Source organism: Tachypleus tridentatus, chromosome 13 (genome assembly GCF_004210375.1).
Source record: "Tachypleus tridentatus isolate NWPU-2018 chromosome 13, ASM421037v1, whole genome shotgun sequence".
Classification (NCBI taxonomy): Eukaryota; Metazoa; Arthropoda; class Merostomata; order Xiphosura; family Limulidae; genus Tachypleus; species Tachypleus tridentatus.
Window position 1 is genome coordinate 17,290,157 of NC_134837.1, and position 25,476 is coordinate 17,315,632.

At 33.8% G+C, this 25,476-nt stretch overlaps 1 protein-coding gene and 1 long non-coding RNA gene across 3 annotated transcripts in view; one reads left to right on the forward strand and one right to left on the reverse strand.

Moving 5' to 3' along the window:
* LOC143238984 (protein turtle-like) overlaps positions 1-25,476 on the forward strand; it is a 574,376-nt gene that overhangs the window by 454,310 nt on the left and 94,590 nt on the right. The gene's annotated exons all lie outside the window — the stretch shown is intronic.
* Positions 12,733-25,288, reverse strand: LOC143240420 (uncharacterized). Its single transcript, XR_013021755.1, has 3 exons — positions 24,483-25,288; positions 21,069-21,207; positions 12,733-12,964 (listed from the first exon to the last, which is right to left on the reverse strand). It is a non-coding gene; the product is annotated as an uncharacterized LOC143240420 (long non-coding RNA).

Sequence of the window (25,476 nt, forward strand, 5' to 3'; positions counted from 1 at the left end):
AAATTGCATTAAAACTAGAGCATGTAGAGCTGAACCGTTTTCATATTTGAATTTAGCAGGTCACAAAGGGTAAGAATAAGTAAAAAAATCTTATGCAACTGAGATTTCGAAAAAATTTGTTGACCTGTGTTATTATTGCCAACTACTCGTTCCAGCAAAACGAGAGAGACATAAAGAATGTTTGTAAGAAAGACCAAAAAAATCTAAACAATATGCTTCTCGTTATGTGGCCCCCGCTGGCACAGCGGTATGACTCCGGATTTATAACGCTAAAATCAGGAGTTCGATTCCCCTTGGTGGGCTTAGCAGATAGCCTGATGTGGCTTTGCTCTAAGAAAACACACACACGTTTCGTTAAAATCTGTATTCCAGCCTGGAGTTTGGTGATACCACTTCGTTCAACTTCTTGAAATGTAGGAAAGAAATAGTAGTAATTATTGGATTAGCTCTTTTCTTCAAGATCTAGCTCCAGTTAGTACAGTCTACGGATTTATAACGCTAAAATCAGGAGTTCGTTTTCCGTCGGTGGGCTTAGAAGATAGCCCGATGTGGCTTTGCTATAAGAAAAACAAACAAAACAATTAATTAACTTACTTAAGACATATTTTTTAAAAAATTGGCCCGGCATGGCCAAGCGTGTTAAAGCGTTCGATTCGTAATCTGAGAGTCGCGAGTTCGCATCCCCGTCGCGTCGAACATTCTCGCCCTCCCAGCCGTGGGAGCGTTATAAAATGTTACGGTCAATCCCACTATTCGTTGGTAAAAGAGTAGCCCAAGAGTTGGCGGTGGGTGGTGATGAATAGCTACCTTCCCTCTAGTCTTACAGATAGCCCTCGTGTAGCTTTGCGCGAAATTAAAAAAACAAACAAACAAAGCACACCGAGATCTAGTTTCTAGTATAAAAAATAGATGAGTGACAAATTTGGACATTAAAGAATTTGGTATGTCGAACATCAAATGATTAAATTAACATAATGTTTTTTTTTTATTTTACTTTGCACCAAAATAATAAGGTTAAAATTACATTATCAACAAATCGTATAATAATAAAAATTTTAATAACCAATTGTTACGCTAAACAACACACTAGTTGTTCGAAAATCAGTTTTACGAATGTCACTCTTTTGATGTATTTCCACGAGAAAAATAATAATTATATTTATCGAACTCTTCGCGCTTTTGCCATTATACTTTTTTTCCTTGAAGTTATCACGGGATATATTGAAGCAACCTAATCGAATTATAGACAAGGATGTAATATTAAAGATAGTTCGTGGCTATTAGAGAAATGTATGAAGAAAGTGGGAAAACATTTTATCTTAACGACGACTACGTTTTCTCTCACCTACTACTATGTATTTTATCTTTATAAACATTCCATTACTTATTAGTTATTATAAAGCGAATGTTGTCTTAGGGTATTTTATAATTTCTTTGTTTTAGCAAACAGCGACAGAACAGGCCAGCTACTTTTTTATCACATTAGGGATCAAACCTCGAATCTTAACTTTAGGACTTTTCAAACATATTATTGACTCACCAAGGAGCAGCTTATAATTACTTTTTGTTACCCCACCCACAATATCTTCGAATTTAGTTTCACTCGTCATGTTTTATAAAGGTTTCACCTATTTCGTTTGTTTAAAATCCAATAAAACATGGCCTGGCATGGCCAAGCGCGTAAGGCGTGCGACTCGTAATCCGAAGGTCGCGGGTTCGCGCCCGCGTTGCGCTAAACATGCTCGCCCTCCCAGCCGTGGGGTGTACAATGTGACGGTCAATCCCACTATTCGTTGGTAAAAGAGTAGCCCAAGAGTTGGCGGTGGGTGGTGATGACTAGCTGCCTAATTTAGCAGTCTTACACTGCTAAATTAGGGACGGCTAGCACAGATAGCCTTCGAGTAGCTTTGTGCGAAATTCCAAAAACAAACAAACCAATAAAACACGAGCAATATAAAACCATGTTACAACCTGGTTATACTTGTTCTTTGCTTTCCCTTCTTATGTCCATAAACTTTATTTAGGTTATATTTATACCTATCAGAAATTAACTCATATTAACGTAATATTAATACATTACAGTGTATCACTGATAACCAATAGCACTTACATTTAGAAACATGTTTTATTTTTCCTTACTGGCATGACATAACTTTCTTCCTTTGCCACACTCTCGGTTGCTCATTTTTTTCTCACATCTTCCTGTCTCCATATTTCTTTCGTTGAACTCCTGTCTTTTATATTCCTTTCTCAAACCAAGGTCGAATCTCTCGCTTTATTTCAGACGTTGCACTTTTTTTCGTATATTGGATTATAACGTTACATATTTAGTCCCCAAACCTACTAAACTTAAAAAGTGGTTGTTCTACACGTTCACTCCAATCATGTTCTAATGACATAAGAAGATTGTAATTTCATAACCCCATAGAAACTGACCAAGAGTCGGCCGTTTTCTCACCACTTTTGCAATTTCAATCAACGTTACTTTAAACCTAATTTTATAACTCATTCAAAACTGGAATAAATTAACGACATGTTTGTAGGATAAATCACGACCTCAAATGACTAAGTATCTAGACGAGAGTAAGATAAAGCGCGACGTTGGAATGGATAAACGAATCGTTGCGTGAGATAAATCAAAAACTAGAAATTACTATACAATGAAACATGCCATGAACCAAAATATTAAGATAAATAAATATTACCTTACATAGAGTAACGTACACCTTGAAATTATTAAAATTATAAAAATAGATAACCCAAAATGTTGAATTTTGTTTGTTTTTGAATTTCACGCAAAGCTACACGAGGGCTATTTGTGCTAGCCGTCCCTAATTTAGCAGCGTAAGACTAGAGAGAAGGCAGCTAGTCATCACCACCCACCGCCAACTGTTGGGATACTCTTTTACCAACGAATAGTGGGATTGACCGTAACGTTATAACGCCACCACGGCTGAAAGGGCGAGCATGTTTGGCGCGACGGGGATGCGAACCCGCGACCCTCAGATTACAAGTCCCACGCCTTAACACGCTTGGCCATGCCGGGCCCACCCCAAAATGTTGAAATAAAAACCAATACAACGAACAATGTAAATCACAACATGATATGACTAAACATCAAATCATTGGAATCGCAATAAATATCGAAACGTGTTATAAACCGCAGTGTTGAATAAAGAAGCTAAAGTGAAATAACACACAATGTTACAATCTCTTTATCACAGTCGTTTTTATGTTGTGCGCTACCATATACGAAATAACATTATTTACATCCTTTCATATACTGATGTATTTTCGTATTGTAATTTATTATACTGATTTCTATGGGAGTTATTTTTGTATAATGTACTAGTTTAAACTCTTAACCGCTGATTTCATGTGAAATAGTACAAAAATCCGATAAGTTGGAAAGTCTGTCATTTTCACCCAACTACCAGCTCTAACAAAATTCATTTCCATGCCTATGACCCCAGAAAATCGATATTACGTTTTACTTCTTTCTTATTATAATACGCTCTCTCAATTTCTCTTTCCGTTTCTTGTATACCAGGGTTTTTCTTACTGCGTTTACTGTCTCTAAACCTTAGATTAGATGGTGTGCTTTATCAGAGACTGGAGATATACTGGAATCTGAACTACAACACTTTGTTTACTGTTACTTGAGAGTTGTTACAAAATACTGATTGTATCGATACGTATCTTGTGCTATTTGTTTTTGTACTACTTTATTTATTTATTAAAATTACGTTTTCATGAGTTTTCGTTATTTTACATTTCTCTTCAAATAGTTTTATCGCAAGTTGCCCATTTAAATCTCTAGTATATACAGCTGAAAGTAATCCTTTCAGTCCTTGTTAAAAATATAGCTTTAGAGTATTTTTAGTTTAACTTAAGATGTAGACTGTTCTTTATTTAACTCTAATTTTAATTAGAAATAGCTTCTAATTACTGTTAATTCTAAGAAGGTATGAGTGAAAATGAGGACGCATCTAATAATATGTCAACCACAATAAATCTGCCATGTCCCGGTGCTGAGAATACCTTTCGCCCAGTGCCGGGACTTACTATTCCAGCTTGGATAAGACAAACACAGCTGTAGTTGAGACACTATTTGTATCATCAAATTGCATTAACAATAACAGTTATGGTGTGAGCTAGATTAAGAAAGCTATGGTAAAAGAGAAGTTATTTAACACTGTTATTGTATTCAAGCTTGAACTATGGTAAAAGCAATAGTTTGAGATTGTTGGTTATTTAAACTTCAATAGCTCATATAAGCAATAGTTCCAGATTGCTTGCAATCTAGTTGAAGTTCAATTGTGGTAAAAATAATTGTATCAGATTACTGATTAATTGAACTCTAATATAAGCAATAGTTCCAGATTGCCTGCTATCTAGTTGAAGTTCAATTGTGGTAAAAATAATTGTATCAGATTACTGATTAGTTGAACTCTAATATAAGCAATAGTTCCAGATTGCCTGCTATCTAGTTGAAGTTCAATTGTGGTAAAAATAATTGTATCAGATTACTGATTAGTTGAACTCTAATATAAACTATAGTCTGAGACTGGTTAGTCAAGTTTTATTTAATGATCCAAGCAATAATTACAAATTGTTGGTTGATGATCTAAACAAAAATTACAGATTGTTGGTTGATGATTACAGCACTAATTACAGATTGTTGGTTGATGATCTAAGCACTAATTACAGATTGTTGGTTGATGATCTAAACAATAATTACAGATTGTTGGTTGGTTAAGCTTCAACTATGACAAAAGTTATCACTGTGAATTACGTCAGCTGCGCGCACAGTTTTAAATCTTCGTTCTTTTCCTATCAATTTTCTAATCTACTCTGTTTGAAGATCCACAAGAAATAACTTTCCTAAGAACCACTGGAAATGAAACATTAATCACTAAGATTAGTTCTGTTTTTATAAAAGCCTTAAATGATGTTTCTGGTCAAGAAAAACTTTTTAGTCTTACCATCTTTGAAAAGTTGTCTTATACGGAATGCGCTTTTGAAAACCAAGCTATTCACGCTACGTTTGTAAGTTTATTCTGCTAAATATTGGGTTTCGATACTCACAGATGACAAAATACAGATAAATCCATCATATAGATTTGTTTTTCAAAACCCCAACAAAACAAAAACAATAAATCACGGTTAATATGTAATCTATTTAATTTTAGTCGATATAACACTTGTTTATTCAACGAGTTTTACAGAATTAATCTACGGTTCGTTGTTTGACCACAACAAAGGAATGAAAAATCCAGTTTGGATTTGTTTACGAGGATAAGATCCGCTGATTTTTCTATTTCTTTGGATATAAAACAACTAGTATAATCGTATTCAAACAGCTACGAGGCTTTCCAGTTTTACTCGTATTTCGCCCTTTTTATAACAAAAAAGTTTTCATATGATATTTTATATTCTGTAAAAATAATGATTTCAAATGCGAATTTGCATACAACAAGACACTCATTTTCTTTATGAGTGTCTCTTTAGAACGACACGACGACTGCATCTCATTCATAAGTCTCTCTTTGTGAAAAGGATTTTTAATCAGACTCATGATTGATAGGTTTACATTTTACAAACGTATAAAGGGCCATCCATTCAAGCAAATTTCTCTTATATTTTTTATTGGAGACGAGCGATTCTTTGCGAAAAATTACTGAAACTGTAGCTATAAATGACCAATTATGGTAGGTATTTGAAAAGTGTTTGCTTTATCGGGTATATTGTTAAGTGATATACAAAGCAAAATGAAAATGGAAAGTAGGCTTAGAGGAAAGGACTAGTACTGCGAACCTAGAATGGTAGTTTCTATTTATAAACTAATTTCCCCTTGCAAGTCACACGTATTTGATGACTTTTTGAATGGCTCACATGATTCTTGTTTTCTTTTAACTTGTCTATGAAAACATGATAGGGTTGGATTAACTCGGAATTTTTCGTTGTTTTACAAGTTCCTTTAACGTTCCACTGATTTATCGACTTTCTTTCTAATATCCGAAAAACTGCAATTTCGTAGTTAAGGGATTTCCAAGCGACTAAGAGGAATACTGTGCTATGCGACAGGGAAAGCTTACTCGTAATTATTTTATAAATATACTTAAACTAGGTTTTCCTTCTGTTTGTTGTAGTTTTAATTCAAACAGAAGTTATGTGTGACAGAGTTAATTTTAATTAACGTTTAAATGGACTATATAAGTACGTAATTTTCAAAGGTTTGAAATGTATTTTTACAGCACTGTTCGCCATTCGCTTAAAAATAAAAAACAAACTTATCTTAAAAGTTTACTTCAAGCAACGTATTACTGCACTTTACTCCCAGAGAAATATAAACTTGAAAGTAACGTCACAGTTCACTACGATTTTCTTAATAAAATGTTCAACTAGCGTCCAAAAGACGCCTATTTTTATGTTTTATTTTTGTTCCTAAACATAATCAGACTCTTAGTTTTAGTTTAACTACCAAAGGGGATAATATCCAGAACGTGCTGGTGACATTATTCTACAAGCTAGGACTGATGCACTGCACTGTGGGGGATTGTTTCGAACCAGTACAGATAAAAAAAAAAAAAAAACTGATCCTAGTGAGAACAACAAATCGTATCTCAACACTGCAGCTTATAATCAGGTCCTATCTGTACGTCTACCTCGTATGTTGTTTGATACCTCGCTTTAGTTCGGCAAGATATACTCTTGGAAAAGACACAAAACGTTAGTTCTCGAGCTATTGTGTGCTGGAAAGATACGTATTTACCTCTTCTTGCTTGTCTATTTCCTCAAGGAAAATGGCCTTTTTAATCTACAGCCACTCCCTACTGCTGTTTGAAAATTATATTTTGTTGAATTACTGCCAAAGTAAATTTTATTCCAGTGAGAAATTAAAAAAGTGTCGAGCTTATAAAATAATGAATAGTTCAGTGTCGGTTATAATTTTGAAATAATTGATCTGAAAATTTTGCTGCAGATATAAATATATATATATTTACATATATTTTTATATTAATGAGATTAAATTATACACAAAAAAAATTGTTTAGAACAGCAAAACTTAACGTGCTTACCAAAACATTACGTTCATAAGATCTAGCATATAATCTTTATAATCCTATTTAATCTGTCTGAAACAGTTACTAGTCTTTCGTGGATTAAGCCTAACTATCGATCTTCATGTACTTTGTAATAACTTCAAGAAACGGATGTTAAATGTTATGTCTATGACAAGACAAGCGTCAATTTTAGACAAAATATAAATACAGCTGATAATAACCATCAGAGGCAAAACACTCGAGTTAACTAAAAAAATTCAAAAACACTTAAAACCAAGATGAAGAGGTAACTGAAAATGATAAATGATACATATTCGGACGTATTTCAAACATACAAAATCCATTGGTAGGATTATGCTTAATTAAGTCACACATGTATATATTTACAACTTTGTAATACTTTTTTTTTTCTTGCTCAAATTAGCTACTTTGACCGGATAAAAAATTCTCACATGTTGGCTTATTGATTAGATGGTCTGTTTCTTAATTGTGGTTGACGTCGTCTTATAAGGTAGAAAGCTTCTGCTGCGTTATTAATGCATCTGTCACCAAATTATTACATTTAGTAAAGAAAAGGAAAAAAATTAATCCACTCAAAAACAGTGAATTACGTCGTTAGTGGAGTTCTTCAATGCGTAATGACAATATGTGAGAAAAAACACACCGTATTCCATTGGTAAAAACATGTACTTTTTTACAAGTGCAATTACAGAAGAATTCAGCACGTGTAGAAAGCTTCCTTAGATATTAAAAACTAGAAACATTATGTATTGTAGTTAAAAGAAATGATTTAAGTAAATATCATTTTAAAAATGATCGAATCTTCAAAAGAATAAACTGTCTTCTCTCTAGACAATATTAATCATTCTACTTGAGGTGAAAGGAAACACATGGGAAAATAGGATTCAACTGACACTGTAGTTAGTATACCAACCAACTGACAACTGTAGTTAGTATACCAATCAACTGACAACTATAGTTAGTATACCAAATCAACTGACACTGTAGTTAGTATACCAAATAACTGACAACTATAGTTAGTATACCAAATCAACTGACACTGTAGTTAGTATACCAAACAACTGACAACTGTAGTTAGTATACCAATCAACTGACACTGTAGTTAGTATACCAACCAATTGACAACTGTAGTTAGTATACCAATCAACTGACAACTATAGTTAGTATACCAATCAACTGACAACTATAGTTAGTATACCAAATCAACTGACACTGTAGTTAGTATACCAATCAACTGACACTGTAGTTAGTATACCAACCAACTGACACTGTAGATAGTAAACCAATCAACTGACACTGTAGTTAGTATACCAACTAACTGACACTGTAGTTAGTATACCAATCAAATGACACTGTAGGTAGTATACCAACTCGTAGAGATTCCGGAAAGAATTTTATTTCTTAATCATCGGACGAGGTCACTCGTCGAAACAGGGGTGGAGGGAAAATACCAGAAGAATTTTGGGTTTGTTTTAAATTTCACGCAAAGCTACACGAGGGTTATCTGAGCAAGCATTTCATAATTTATCAAAGAACAAGCAGCTAGTCAACACCACCCACAACTATCTCTTGGGTTACTCTTTTACTAATGAGATCTGGGATTGACCGTTGCATTATATTGCACCCACAATCATTTTTGGTTTGACAGGAACTCGAACCCGCATTGTGAGTCGAACGCCCTAATCACCATGATTCGAATTACTAAATAGTCAGAAAGTACTATTAAATTTAGATGTTAGAATCAAAGAGGAAAGGCGGGAGTTAGTGAAGTGTACTAAGAGGAAAGGCGGGAGTTAGTGAAGTGTACTAAGAGGAAAGGCGGGAGTTAGTAAAGTGTACTAAGAGGAAAGGCGGGAGTTAGTAAAGTGTACTAAGAGGAAAGGCGGGAGTTAGTGAGGAACTAAGTTACAAAATTTGACGAAATATTCGGGGAAACTTTGAAAGTTCTCCAGGATAACTCAACTGACAATTTGAAAGAAGTTAAAAAATATTTAATACTGTTTAGTTCTATTACATGGACATGTTCGGCATGGCCAGGTGGTTAGGACCATCGATTTGTAACCAGAGGGTTGTGGTTTCGAGTCACTGTCGCAACACACATGCTCGCCTTTCCAGGGGTGATGGCTTTATAATGTAACGATCATTCCCACTATTCGTTGGTAAAAGAGTAGCCTAAGAGTTGGCAGTAGGTGATGGTGAGTAGCCGCCTTCCCTCTGGTCTTACGCTGCCAAATTAGGAACTGCCGGCGCAGATAGCCCTCGTGTAGCTTTACGCGAAATGTTAAAACGAACATGCACATAAAAATGAGTATGGCACTCACAATATGCCCAAACATATTTACACAATATTTACAAACCGAAAATATAATATAAGATATAAATCAAATAATAAGATAATATACCTATTTACACATGATCGTTCTATAACATATCTCATTATCTGACCCCCGCTAGTACAGCGGTAAGTGTACGGATTTACAACGCTAAAATCAGGGGTTCGCTTCCTCTCGGTGGGCGCAGAAGATAGCCCGATATGGCTTTGCTATAAGAAAAAACACACAGCTCAATATTTATAATATTTCTTTAGATCCTTGTAAGGAATCGAGTTGTTATGTGCAATATTTATTTAGTGCTCTAGTGAAGTGAATTTGCGATTAACATCAAAGGAATAACCCGACATATAATGTGATATGATGATACTTTACTGCTAGCAGACCCCTGAAAATTAAGCCTTTTTTTCTTAGCGAGTACAGTGGCCGTTTGTTTCCTAATCTTATAGAGAAATGCTCTTAAAGTCCGTGAATCAGGTGCATGCCTATTTCATGGAGATTACACGTGTGCAAAAGCTTTGCAGAAGGGCCTGTTACTACTTAAAGCAGTCTAGTAAATTTAAATTTTCAATTTACAAATAACAAGCTAATCTGTTCGTTTCAGGCACATACATCAGGTAATGGATTCGAAATCATAGAATATTTACATTTTAATGTAATTTTTTTTTTTTCCTTTTCCTGCATATTCTTGGAGGTTTATCGATTACTAAAAGCTTTGTCAAATTTTCTGATCGATAACTAAGAATATGAATTTTAGAATACTTTCTCATAAAAGCGTCTGTTTTTCTCTTAATTTCGACTGTGACTTTCAAAGAATATAGTAGTAAATGTAAAGGTTACTTTTTTCATTAAGTTTATGTGTTATCTTAGGTTAACCGGAAGAATATAAAATCTAAATTGAACATTTTTTTTTAAACTTACATCAATGTTTTTTTTTATTATTATTTTAACTAAGTTCTAATGTTGCAAGGATCTGTGCATGACGAGAGGGAAAACATTCTGCTGCTTAGAAAATATTTATGGCCTGAGGAGACGACTTTTGATTGTTCTACTGAAAATAATTGTTTGTTTTTGTTTGCTTGTTTTTTTGAATTTCGCACAAAGCTACTCGAGGGCTATCTGCGCTAGCCGTCCCTAATTTAGGAGTGTAAGACTAGAGGGAAGGCAGCTAGTCATCATCACCCACCGCCAACTCTTGGGCTACTCTTTTACCAACGAATAGTGGGATTGACCGTCACATTATAACGCCCCCACGGCTGAAAGGGCGAGCATGTTTGGCGCGACCGGGATGCGAACCCGCGACCCTCAGATTACGAGTCGCACACCCTAACACGCTTGGCTATGCCAGGCCCTACTGAAAATAAATTGATTACGTTGGTAAAACGACCTTTTCCTTAGTATTTGTAAATTTATTTTACACATTAAGATGTGTAATATTACTCTAATAAAGTTTAAGTGGTCAAAGGGTGATGATTTTCCAGTTTATCTGATAAGTATTAAGAAGTCATGTGCGTCAGTCCGCTTAGTAAGAGTTTATCCTAAGCTGTTTTGTTTGTTTGTTACTTTTGATGACAAGCAGAAAAAACTACATAACGGGCTATTAGTGATGTGCCCAAATTGAGAATCTGAAACATTCTGTACATGAAAATCATTAATCAGTATTTAGTATGTTGTATTTGCTTATTAAAACATCATGTCTGTGGAAAACCTTAGATGTATTGAAATATACGACGCAGCACATGGCACATCAAATATCTTGAGCTAATTTCTTAAAACAGTAAGTCTGTGTAAAAACTCCAGATCTACAGATAAATATGAGACAACACATCATACATCAAATCTCCTGATACTCGTAATGCAAATCATTACTGAACCAAACGTGTGAAAACACACCCTATCTGTAGAGGCATGGAAGGCAGCACATGTTACACACATTACCCTGAGACTTGTAATAGGAGTCATTAATACAACAAATTTGTGGTAAAATACCAAATATGCAGGAACATAGAAAGAAATATCGTATAGCAGCAAACTGATTAGGGCAAGACTTTCAGGTGAGACAGATGAAAAACATGTCATAAAGATTAGATTTTGTTTAAATTCGAATAATTTATTTTCCATTCTAACTTTTCTAACTTGTTCAATTTGTTTTTGGAATCTTTATGTTTATTATGTACTAGTACAATGTGTGCTATGTACCAACTTCTGGAAACATTGTTGGCTCGTTAAAAGTTACAAAACGGAATGAAGTTCCCTTAAGTGGAAAAGTCAGTCGACAACGCAAACGCAAGACCTTCATAAACGTTGTTTATTGGAAATGTTGGCGGATCAAACTATTCAATGTTCGAAACCTAAAGCTACTGAACGCGCTTCTGTGCTTCTAGCTATAAACGTGCTATGCAAGAGTCAGTCAAATATGTTATTTAATTTAAAAACCTGACAAAGAGCTTTTGCAGCAAGAGTGCTGCTCTGGTCAGTAAATTAAAACTACAAAAGGCTAAATCTGTATCTCAGCCGTTTAACCAACGTGTGAACAAAGAGTCATTTCCTTACAAACAACAGCTAAAAATATCATACATTGGTTGTAATTGTTACACTTATAGTTGGCTTTTAAAGTATCAGACATTGAGCGGAAATAATACTGCTATTATTGGACTCCTGACAGGATTGAGCAGTTGGCATTCGAAATCAGCTCCGTATATTCTTGGTTCGTGTTTTCGTGGGTGAGTTATAAGAGTAACAGTGAGATCCCAAGATTCAGTTAGAGATAGCTGTAAATGTTGTTGCCTAGTTTCCTTCCATCTCTATCATCTAAGAGAAAAAAGCTTGACTTGTAAAACGTATCCCTTGTGTAACTTTGCACGAATATCTGAAAACAAGGACACAAAGTAAATTTGAGGCAGTTCACAAAGTTTAAGAAAGTTGTGGCAACAGGAGAAGGAAAAAAAAATTTTTTATTTATGATAGCAAGATAATATATTTTCCTGAAATCTGTATTTGCTGTTAAAAAAACGTTTCACAGTTGTCAGTAAAGATAAATTGTAGCACGAGCTATCGACCTTATAACATAAACTTCAATCTTTTGAGCACCTGACAATATAATTAATCATACGGTTTTCTCCGAAAAGTATTGCATAGTAAACAATAATCCAGGACTATGCAATGTTATTTATACGAAATTAATATAACCTGTCCAAAAACAGACATAAAGTTCTCAGAAAACATTTATTGAGAGCCGTCAAAGTAATTATAAATGTCGAGCAAACCACAAGGATATTAACTCTGTGATTTGATGAAAAATATCATACCTGAGTTTCAGTCTGTACAACGTACTCGATGTGAACTGGAGAATACAGCCTTCTTATCAAATTTCTAATGAGACCCCGAACTGTATTTGTGCGTTTTTCTCGTTGCTTTGCGTCATAAAACACCATCATAGTAAAACCACATCGGGCTATCTGTTGAGTCTACAACAGGGCACGAACCCCTGATTTTAGCGATGTAATTCGGTATACTTACCGCTGTACTAGAGGGGGACACTGTAAACTGAAATAAAAAAAATTAAAAATAGGTACTTATAAAAACAAACTGAAAAAGTATTGAACAGAGTGAGACTGTGATGGTTAGTTGCTAGTAAATACCTTAAGGAAATACTCGCACGTGCTGTTTTTTTTTCAAAGGATCAATAAGTGAAGCCTAATTGATGCTATTTCGTATAACAATTTCTTACACGAAAAATTACGTCCTCACATTTCTCCATTAATATGATATATTGTGCTAAAATAAAAGAATATTCCCAAATTTAATACTCACAAACAAAAATAAAAGCAAAATAAAAGACATTTTTCTGCGGTTTATTCAGACAATAACTAAATCTTTCACTTATGTTTTAGATGCCATACATAACCTATACTACAGTAGATACTAAAATCAATATACCTTTAAAATCCATAAACACGTTAATCATAACACGAAGAATACAAGAATGCTGCGACGAATAACAGTTATTAACAGTTAACAGTATGATTTGGCAACTGTTAATGACAGTTGTTAGAAGCTATTGTTTTTACTTACTATGAAAACCTATTATTAACAGCCTAAATTTGCTTTAACAAATGTTTAGTTTGTTTGAATTTCGAGGGTTATCTGCGCTAGCTGCCCCTAATTTAGCAGTGTAAGACTAGAGGGAAGGCTTTTGCTGTATGAAACAAGGAAGTAACCATAAGTTATTTTTTATGGGACAGGGCTATTTGTCGAATTAAGACCTAAACATTATGTCACTCCGCGCGATGTTAAAGACAAATTACACTATGTGTGTTATGTTCGAAAACGTTATCTTGAGACAAAGGCGTGAGATGTATTATCTGTGTTTATGAGCATAAATTACGGTCTGTATAATTTAGTCCGTATTTCATCGCTGGACTAAAGTTTATGGTGAAGATAAAAAGCATCTGACCATAAGTATCTGTCTTATGATTAATACTTTGACTTGATTTGTTTTGAAGTTCGCGTAAGCTACACGAGGGCTATTTGCGCTAGCCGTCCCTAATTTAGCAGTGTAAGACTAGAGGGAAGGCAACTAGTCATCACCACCAACCACCAACTCTTGTGCTACTCTATTAACAACGAATTGTGGGATTGACCGCACATCATAACGCCCCCACTGGTGAAGGGGCGAACATGTTTGGAGTGATGGGAATTTGAACCCGCGACCCTCATATTACGAGTCAAGTGCCTTAACCACCTGGCCGTGCCGGGCCTTATCCAATGTTAATAGCAGTTATTGCAACTAAAATATTGAATATTTTTATTTGTTATGAATATGAATTATCAACGTCTGAAATTTTAACTTATTTAGTTTCAATAGTACTTATAAAAAGTAAAGTGTCTCCTAAACTATCAGTAATAGTAATTATTTAAAGTCGATATTGTGAATTAGCCTCTGTTAATAGCCAATATTAAATTTTACTATTCTGATTTTTACTGTAAATAACAATTATTAGTTGTTAATATTTTCATTTAGCTATACAAGTAACATTCATAAATTGTTTATGTTATTAATCGGGGCTTGGCATGGCCAGGTGGTTAAGGCGTTTGACTCGTAATCTGAGGGTCGCGGGTTTGACTCGTAATCTGAGGGTCGCGGGTTCAAATTCTCATCACACCACACGTGCTCGCCCTTTCAGCCGTGGGGGCGTTATAATATATGTTTATATGTGTACAGGGTGTTCGGAAAGTCACTGTGCACTTATATATATATATATATGATTACAAACTGTACAGTGACTATCCGAACACCCTATATTTGAAATTTCTAAAAAATATATATATCTTATGTGTTACGTACGGTATTTAAAGAGGTTGGACAATAAGCAATGACATAGCTATGAAAGCGCCACCAACTTATCGAAACCAAAAATATAAATAACATGAGTTATTTCGAATCTGATGATGCTTTGAATATTCCATATATATTTATTACGCTTGTGAATATCACAGACTTTCATATTTTGAATCTATATATACAGATAACTGCAATCGAAAACGTATATTACAACGACTTTCAGAGCCTAAATCACCAAGCCACGTGGCAACAAAAAACAGAGATAAAATGGCGGTGAAATGCGATATATCAGAACCACATATTGACATTGTTATTGACATTGTCTAGTGTTATATAAGCTACGCAATACCACCGACAACTCATTAGTTTTACAAAAGAAATAGAACAGCCTTTCCGACGCAAATTATTCATACACTCGAAGTATAGAGGTATTTTCAGCTCGGGGCGTTAGATCTTTCAAGACGACCATATATATATATATTGTATTTAATGGTATTGTAAAACAACAGAACAGGAAAAAGTGCAGCACTAGAACCATCCAGAAAAATACCCTTAACAAGTTACGCCCCATTCTTGGTAAGCAAGGTGCAGTGTCAAACACCAGAACCAGTGACAAATCCCGCCTACAAGTCTCAAGAATCAGTAAACAACAATTGAAGAATATTTTCTGTCTGGCAAAATGACACAGCTCACGAGTGCACAAACGAATTCCACAATATATTTTTTCAATCATTCTTGATGACGAGAAACCCACTTGAAATAAAAATGTATCTCAGAACGGCTGGTATGGGTATTAACACTTTTATCGCTAAGAAGAAGACAACTTTACGACCATCCTAAGTCATCTTCAGGTTAACAAAAAGTGTTTGCAACTGAACGTTACGGACACATGTCTCAGGGACGACAGTATAAACAGGTAGGGATCATAGGGGGCGCTACAAGTGGATGTTAGGTTATTAATTAGTATAGTATGAAGATGTTCCTTTATATTGGTTTAATTTCGGTTTTAGTTGCTGTATAAGTAGGGTTTCTTTGATTTTACGTTTGTTTATATTTGTTTCCCTATTTAGTATCTGAGTGTTTTATATGGTTATGTTGTGTTTATTTCACTTGCAGTGTTTAAAAACGTATGAAGGTGTTTTTTTGTGTTCTTTTAATCTGGTTTCCATATTTCTGCTTGTTTCTCCAATATAGAAGTCGTGGAATCTGTATATTATAAATTATGTTGGCGTCGTGTTTGTCAGTGTAGTTTTTACCTGGTATGGATTTTAGTTTTGCACTTGGTTTTTGAATAAATTTTGCGTTTACTGGAATGTTGTGTTTTGCTATGAGTTTTTTTTTTTTCCCAAATGTTGGTTATTTTTTCTCTGATGTCGGGGACTTCTATTATTTTTAGAAGATTAAAATTTTCTGAAAAGCAAAAACAAAACAAACAAATAATAGTGTTTAAGTGAAAGAACTATTGTGTATTCTAAGACCTTATCAAGAAAAGTGATGGAATATACATGTTAGGCCTGGCATGGCCAGATGGTTAAGGTACTCGATTCGTAATCCAAGGATCGCGAGTTCGAATCCCCATCACACGAAACATGCTCGCCCTTTCAACCGTGGAGGCGTTATAATGTGACGGTCAATCCCATCATTCGTTGGTAAAAAAGCAATTCAAGAGTTGGCTATTTGTGGTGATGGCTAACTGCCTTCCTTCTAGTCTTACATTGCTAAATTAGGGACGGATAGCGCAGATAGCCCTTGTGTAGCTTTGCGCGATATTCAAAACAAATCAAACCAATATATTGGTAGAGAAAATATTTGTTTTTGCTGTATGAAACAAGGAAGTAGTTGGTTGGTTGATTTAGTGTTTTATGGCACAAAGCAGCTAGGCTATCTGTACCAAAACAAGGAAGTAACCATACGTTGTTTTTTATGGAACAGGACTATTTGTTCCAGGTTGAATTAAAACCTAAACATTATGTCGTTCCGCACTATGTTAAAGACAAATTACACTATGTATGTAATGTTTGAAAACGTTATCTTGAGACAAAGGCGTGAGATGTATTAACTGTGTTTATGAACATAAATTACGGTCTGTATAAATTAGTCCGTATTTCATCGCTGGACTAAAGTTTATGGTGAAGATAAAAAGCAACTGACATTAAGTATCTATCTTACGATTAATAATTTGATTTGATTTGTTTTGAATTTCGCGCAAGCTACGCGAGGGCTATTTGCGTTCGCCGTCCCTAATTTAATAGTGTAAGACTAGAGGGAAGGCAACTAGTCATCACCACCTACCGCAAACTCTTGGGCTACTCTTTTACCAACGAATATGGGATTAACCGTCACATTATAACATCCCCACGGCTGACAGAGCGAGCATGTTGGGTGCGACGGAAATTGAAATACGCGAACCACGCATTACGAGTAGAGTGCTTTAACCAACTGGCCATGCCAGGCCCGAACCACTTTTGATTTAATCGTACAGGGTGTTGTGGGTCAGTGGCCCACTTTTGAATAATTATTCACGTTAGAAGTGGTTACTGTACTATCTATCATCATCTTTAGTGATATGCTTGGTGAACCAGCTTGTACAGAGCTAATTCTTGAACCTTACTATTAACGACAATTAAGAGGAAAAGCTATCATTGCCTTTTGGTGATAGCAATGTTTCTATTGATCTACATAGATTGATAATCTATATATTGTAGAAATTAATTACTCATTTTCATGTTTGACAGCAATATGAAATTGAAACGTCCGTGAAATATATGTTCATTGTTAATTGTTTAAAACAGATGGCTGCACGTAAGTTACAATGGTTCCTCAAAGTTTTGCGCGTGTGTGTTTTTCTTATAGCAAAACCATACGGGGCTATCTGCTGAGCCCACCGAGGGGAATCGAACCGCTGATTTTAGCGGTGTAAATCCGTGGACATACCGCTGTACTAGCGGGAGGCGGGAAGTATGCACTGGCTACCAAGTCAACATACAAAACTAATATAAACAGGTTGTAAAACGTTTCGGTATTAGTTACAATATCTAGCAGATGAATGTGATAAACTGCATATTCCTAAGTATTACAGATAACAAATAAATGAAATAAGGAAAAAATTAGATTTTGTAATTGGTTAATAATACTTTGAGAGTGAAGGTTGGGTGTTTTACCAAGTTTGTTTTTTTAATAATAAAGAAAAAAATTATGATGTCATCTGACATTATTTTTGAATGGTTTTCAGAAGCTGATATGCCCTACCAACAATCAGTTGCTATAACCCTTGAGGGTTATAGCAAATTATACTTAACCTCTATTTAATTTTTCTTAATAATTCTCTTGTTTTGTATTTGAGATTTTTTATTACATTTGGACTTGATGTGGGAGGAGAACATTAACGATGCTTTTGGTTTTTTTTTGTTTTTAATTTCACTCAAAGCTACACGAGAGCTATCTGCGCCAACCGTCCCTAATTTAGCAGTGTAAGACTAGAAGAAAGGCAGCTAGTCACCATCACCCACCGCGAACTTTTGTTGGGCTACACTTTTACCAACGAATAGTGGGATTAACCATCACATTATAATGCTTCCACGGCTGAAAAGGCTAGCATGTTTGGTGTGACGGGGATTCAAACTCGGCCCCCTCAGATTATCAGTCGAGTGCCTTAACCACGGGGTCGGGACCCCGTTGTTTTTGGAAAAATTTTTTGAAAATATTTTCCTTTAAAAATGTACGTGTTTTAATTTTCTTGACAAATGGTATAATTTGTGATGTTTTTGTTTTGTTTATTTGTCACTGTTGTATAATTTGTGATGCTTTTGTTTTGTTTATTTGTCACTGTTGTATAATTTGTGATGTTTTTGTTTTGTTTATTTGTCACTGTTGTATAATTTGTGATGTTTTTTTTTGTTTATTTGTCACTGGTGTATAATTTGTGATGTTTTTGTTTTGTTTATTTGTCACTGGTGTACAATTTGTGATGTTTTTGTTTTGTTTATATGTCACTAGTGTACAATTTGTAATGTTTTTGTTTTGTTTATATGTCACTAGTGTACAATTTGTAATGTTTTTGTTTTGTTTATATGTCACTAGTGTACAATTTGTAATGTTTTTGTTTTATTTATATGTTACTTTGTTTTATTTATATGTTACTGGTGTATAATATGTAATGTTTTTGTTTTGTTTATATGTCACTAGTGTACAATTTGTAATGTTTTTGTTTTGTTTATATGTCACTGGTGTATAATTTGTGATGTTTTTGTTTTGTTTATATGTCACTGGTGTACAATTTGTGATGTTTTTGTTTTGTTTATATGTCACTAGTGTATAATTTGTAATGTTTTTGTTTTGTTTATATGTCACTGGTGTATAATTTGTGATGTTTTTGTTTTGTTTATATGTCACTGGTGTATAATTTGTGATGTTTTTGTTTTGTTTATATGTCACTGGTGTACAATTTGTGATGTTTTTGTTTTGTTTATATGTCACTAGTGTACAATTTGTAATGTTTTTGTTTTGTTTATATGTCACTGGTGTACAATTTGTAATGTTTTTGTTTTGTTTATATGTCACTAGTGTACAATTTGTGATGTTTTTGTTTTGTTTATATGTCACTGGTGTATAATTTGTGATGTTTTTGTTTTGTTTATATGTCACTGGTGTATAATTTGTGATGCTTTCGTTTTGTTTATATGTCACTTGTGTATAATTTGTGATGTTTTTGTTTTGTTTATTTGTCACTGTTGTATAATTTGTGATGTTTTTGTTTTGTTTATATGTCACTGGTATATAATATGTGATGCTTTTGTTTTGTTTATATGTCACTGGTGCGATGTCAAATTTATTTTATGACATCACAGGCTTGCATGCATGTCCACATGGACACCAAAATTTATCACACCAGATTTAGTGAATATCCATCAACAAGGGGCGAAGTAGCGATGAAAAATCCTAAAAACAAAACGCATATAAAAGCCGCAAAAATAAAAATTTGTATTTTTCCTCGCACTGACCAAATTAATCTCTATAGCAATTTTGGTGAACATCCATCTAAGCCCTGCGGATTATTTTTTTGTCTTTTTTAATTTCGCGCAAAGCTACACGAGGGCTATCTACCCTAGCCGTCTCTAATTTAGCAGTGCAAGACTAGAGAAAAGGCAGCTAGTCAACACCACCTACCGTCATATCTTGGGTTGCTCTCTTACCAACAAATATTGGGATTGACTGTCACATTATAACGCCCCCACGGCTGAATGGTCGAACATGTTTGGAGTAACTCATATTACGAGTCGAGCGCCTTAGCTACCTGACCATTCCGGACCATCTACGAAGTAGTTAAATGAGTACGCAACAGACAATACTGTTATATTTTTATAGATTCACTTTCAGCTATTACTGAAACCTCTGTGACTCTTTATGTTTCTTATTATAAAACGCGTTTTTGGGCTCCAATATTAAAGTAAAGAAAATATTTCGTGTCAAATTGCGGCCAGAGGTAATTTTTATGATAAGGTACTGCATAGCTACAATATTGTATACGTAAAAAAACAACAAAAACTCGATGAGTATTATATTATATTATATTATATTATATTATATTATATTATATTATATTATATTATATTATATTATATTATATTATATTATATTATATTATATTATATTATATTATATTATATTATATTATATTATATTATATTATATTATATTATATTATATTATATTATATTATATTATATTATATTATATTATATTATATTATATTATATTATATTATATTATATTATATTATATTATATTATATTATATTATATTATATTATATTATATTATATTATATTATATTATATTATATTATATTATATATTATATTATATTATATTATATTATATTATATTATATTATATTATATTATATTATATTATATTATATTATATTATATTATATTATATTATATTATATTATATTATATTATATTATATTATATTATATTATATTATATTATATTATATTATATTATATTATATTATATTATATTATATTATATTATATTATATTATATTATATTATATTATATTATATTATATTATATTATATTATATTATATTATATTATATTATATTATATTATATTATATTATATTATATTATATTATATTATATTATATTATATTATATTTTCTGTTTTGTTATTGGTTACAAAGTTTTTCCTTATCAATATGTTGTTTTTTTTATGTCATAAGCTAATGTGTGGTAACCAGAACATCTTTATGACTCCCGATAACAAATCATTAGCGGTCAGAAACGTTTAGGGTTCTTACGGTAATCTTTCGAAGACTTTCTTTATTTTTCTCAGATGTCCGGACACTTATCGCTTTCAAAGAGCTTCTAATCTCTTGCTCTCTGAATGAGTCGAGGCCTCGCTGATGGCCAAACTGTTCGATTTAACCATTTCAGCACCTGTTTGTGGTAATAGTATGACACATAGATGTATGCGTGTTTATATTTATATATATATACCTATGTACACACACACACACATATATATATATACATATATCATCATATATCATATATAGCATCCTGTGTGTGGAACTCGTAAAATGTAATGTCGTAAAGCACATGAATAAGTTCTGGTTAAACGTGATGAAATATATGTAGTACTGAAATGAGCTACAGGATATGACCTCATAAAACGCACAATCTATTTCTGGTTAATTACATTACAACACGTACACGGACAAGGTCAAGCTGGATATAACATTACACAGCACGTGAACGAACTTCTTATCTTGCTAATTGCATTTTAATTTACATCAAAGGCGTATTTATTATATTTCTATAGTTATTAAAATCTCAAACTTACCTCTTATTTTCCTTATCGTGCTCAGTGGTAAGTCTGAAGGCTTAAAAGGATGAAAATAAGATTTCAGTACCTGCTGTGGGTATTGCTCAGACAGCACAGTACCTGCTGTGGGTATTGCTCAGACAGTACAGTAGCTGCTGTGGATATTTCTCAGACAGTACAGTACCTGCTGTGGATATTTCTCAAACAGTAAAGTACCTGCTGTGGGTATTGCTCAAACAGTACAGTACCTGCTGTGGGTATTGCTCAGACAGTACTGTACCTGCTGTGGGTATTGCTCAGACAGTACAGTACCTGCTGTGGGTATTGCTCAGACAGTACAGTACCTGCTGTGGGTATTTCTCAGACAGTAAAGTACCTGCTGTGGGTATTGCTCAAACAGTACAGTACCTGCTGTGGGTATTGCTCAGACAGTACTGTACCTGCTGTGGGTATTGCTCAGACAGTACTGTACCTGCTGTGAGTATTGCTCAGACAGTACACTGTGTAATGTTTTGCATAATGCGGAATAAACCTTTTTCTTATATTGTTCTTAGAAACTGTTAAAATTGACTTCGAGGTTCTTTCTATTTGGTGCCACAGTATCTCAGTATCGTGGTTTGTTTTTTTTACCTCTTGTTTTTGTCTCTTGCATTAACTTATAGAACTCTGTTTGGTCAAACTTATCTTAATCAGACACCCTTTCATGATGCACGCTTTGATTAGTACGCAAGTCTATGGATTTTTTACCTGATAGATCCAGTTTGAGAGTTACTTCTATTTGTTCAGTTTGATTGATTACGAGGTCGAATAACTTAATTTGTGGTTGATATTACTTGAAACCACAGTTCATAGTAAGGTAAACTGGTATGTGGTTAATATCACATGAAACCACAGTTCTTAGTAAGGTAAACTGGTATGTGGTTAATATCACATGAAACCACAGTTCATAGTAAGGTAAACCAGTGTGTGGTTTATATTACCTAAATCCACAGTTTTTAGTAAGGTAAACTGGTGTTCGGTTGATATTATCTGAATCCATAGTTTTTAGTAAGGTAAACTGGTGTTCGGTTGATATTATCTGAATCCATAGTTTTTAGTAAGGTAAACTCGTGTGGTTGATATTACTATAAATAACAGTTCTCAGTAAAGTAAGTTAACGTATGATTGATATTAACCAAAAGCAGAGCTCTCGTTAAATAAAATGATGTATGGTTGATGTTACCTTATTCTTAGCTGTTCATGGTATAAGAAACGAGTATGTATGTTTCACATTAAAGGATAACTGTGGTTTACGTTTCTGAGTAAGATCAAATATTTTTATACTGTTAGTACTGACTGAAAGAAACACAGAAGGAAAAAACATACAGGACCAATATAGTTTGTAACTTAAATAAACATCAAACCTTTAAAACTACAATGCTTTTACAAGAAAACCTGTCTTCTTCAGGTAGAATTCGCAAAAATTTACGCAAGAGTTTTCTGCGCTAGCCGTCCCTAAGTTTGAACTGATTGGTTAGAGTGAAAGTAAAACACCAAGTTATACAGTGGGTTCTCTGTGCTCTGCCCACAAGGTTTATCGAAACCCGGTTTCTAGTAGTGTGAGTCCGCAGATATTCCACTGTGCCACTGGGTGCAGAGTGATTCTCGTTAAAAATAAAGTGAAGATTATTTTGATATTTCAGTGGTCATTGCAGTGGTCAAATGTAAATAAACGCAAATAAAGCCACGTAAAAATGTTATTCAACAACACACAAACGTCCACACGCTACTAAACACTACTATCAACACTTATACACGTGAATAAACACAGCGAAACCCACATTTTCTGTGTTTGGTAGCACAGGTATATTGATGATCATTTCTTACTCGCCAGTTTGGCGTACTGAAAAATTATGTGAAGCTATATCTCTTATTAAATTTGTAACGGTTTAGATTATAACAAGTAGCAGTTGTTCATAAAATTCTGACCTCTGATACATTTCATAGAGAAATAAATCAGGTTACTTTATTCGAAATAATAATAAAAATTCCGAGTAACAATTTATTTAAAATGTCATTATTGTTTATTATTATGTCATTCTCTCCCCTTCACTGTTTGAAAATTAAATGTACCACAGTACAGTCACGTGATAATTGATAGGCTACACCGTGATTGGCTGGCCACCAGTTATTTAAATAGTGAAACACGAATATAAGAATATAAGGCTTATCAAAGTATAAACACTTATACCCCTTGTGGCAGTGGTGTGATAATATATTTATTGATTCTAAGAGAGAAATGTTACGTAACAGTGTTTAGAAATATATTAAAATCAAGGCTTTAGATGGTGAAGTGAAGGTTACTTCATGATACAAAGTGAGGACAGATTTAATATTTCAAAAGAGGTTTATCGAAATTCTAAAAAGTACGTGAAAACTAGTAGTGTCGATAGTCAAAATGGTTATGGTATAAAGCCCAAATTATTTATAAATGATGTTAATCTAGGAGTATTAGAAGTATACACACAAAATTGATGGCACACTGACTGCTGACAGGTATAAGCTAAATCTTATAAACTATGTCACTGGTAAGAGCTCATTTTGAAATAAAAAAGCGATCACAGATTACTAGAAAATGCAGAGAATTTATACTTTTAGATTAAACTGGAAAGATAACGTTTACATTCATGGCCTGAGGTGAATGTAATTATACTGAAACAAAGAATAATAAAAAAGGTACTGAACTTATAGTGGTATAAAATCAAGGCGCAAAGTAGTTCATAAAATAAATACAGAGTAAAAATACAGTTTACAAGTCACTTGGTTTTCTTTCTTACATATAAAAACTTTATCTAGAAAGTGTTATTAGTTACAGAAAGAAAATTTAAAATAATTGTAAAGTACTTACATTTTTCTTGCTGTTACAGGTAACATAATACACCCAACTTAAACATGAATACCATATGAATAATTCTACTCTTTCTTTGCTGTAATTAGATATTTATATCCTCCTAACTAATCATTTGTTTCTTTTGGGTTATCATTCAGTTTCTGCCTTACAGTGCTAAATTCCGGGTTTCAGTTCTCTGCTAAAGACACAGCAAATGTGCAAATTTGGCTTTGGTTTGAAAAGAAACTAACCTAATCCGACATGACCAAATGGTGAGGGCACTTGACTTAAAATCGGAGAGATTGAGTGTTCGAATACCCATGGCACCAAACATGTTCGGCCCTTTCAGCCGTGGTCCGTTATAAAGTAACGGGCCAATCTCGCTTCTCCTTGGTAAAATAGTAGGTCTTTCACTAATAAGTTAGGGACAACTAGCGCAACTAGCCTTAGTGTAGCTTTGTGCAAAATTTAAAACAAACAAACCAAACACTTTTTTTCAATTCTTATGTAATCCAAGATATACGTTTTTTTCATGGTTGCTAAATAATATGAAAACAGGTCTACCTGTTTGTTTTTAAATTTCGCGCAAATCTACAAGACGGATATCTGCGTTGGCCGTTCATAATTTAGCAGTGTAAGACTAAAGGAAAGGCAGCTACTTATCACCACCCACCGCCAAATTTTAGGCTACTCTTTTTACCAATGAATAATGGATTGACCGTGACATTATGACGCCTTTACAGCTGAAAGAGCAAGCATGTTTGGTGCTACAGGAACTCGAACCCGCGACTCTCAGATTACGAGTCGAGCGTCTTAACCACCTATCTATACCGAGCCTTAAATAATGTGAAAACAGTCTAAAACTATACGCAGATAAAGAAATAAATGGAAAAATGTAAGGTTAATCCCACCGCCATTGGTTGGTTGTTTGTTGTTAGACATCAAGTTACACAATGGGCTGTCTGAAATTTGTTCATCACGGGTATCAAAATCCAGTTTTAGCGTCATAAGC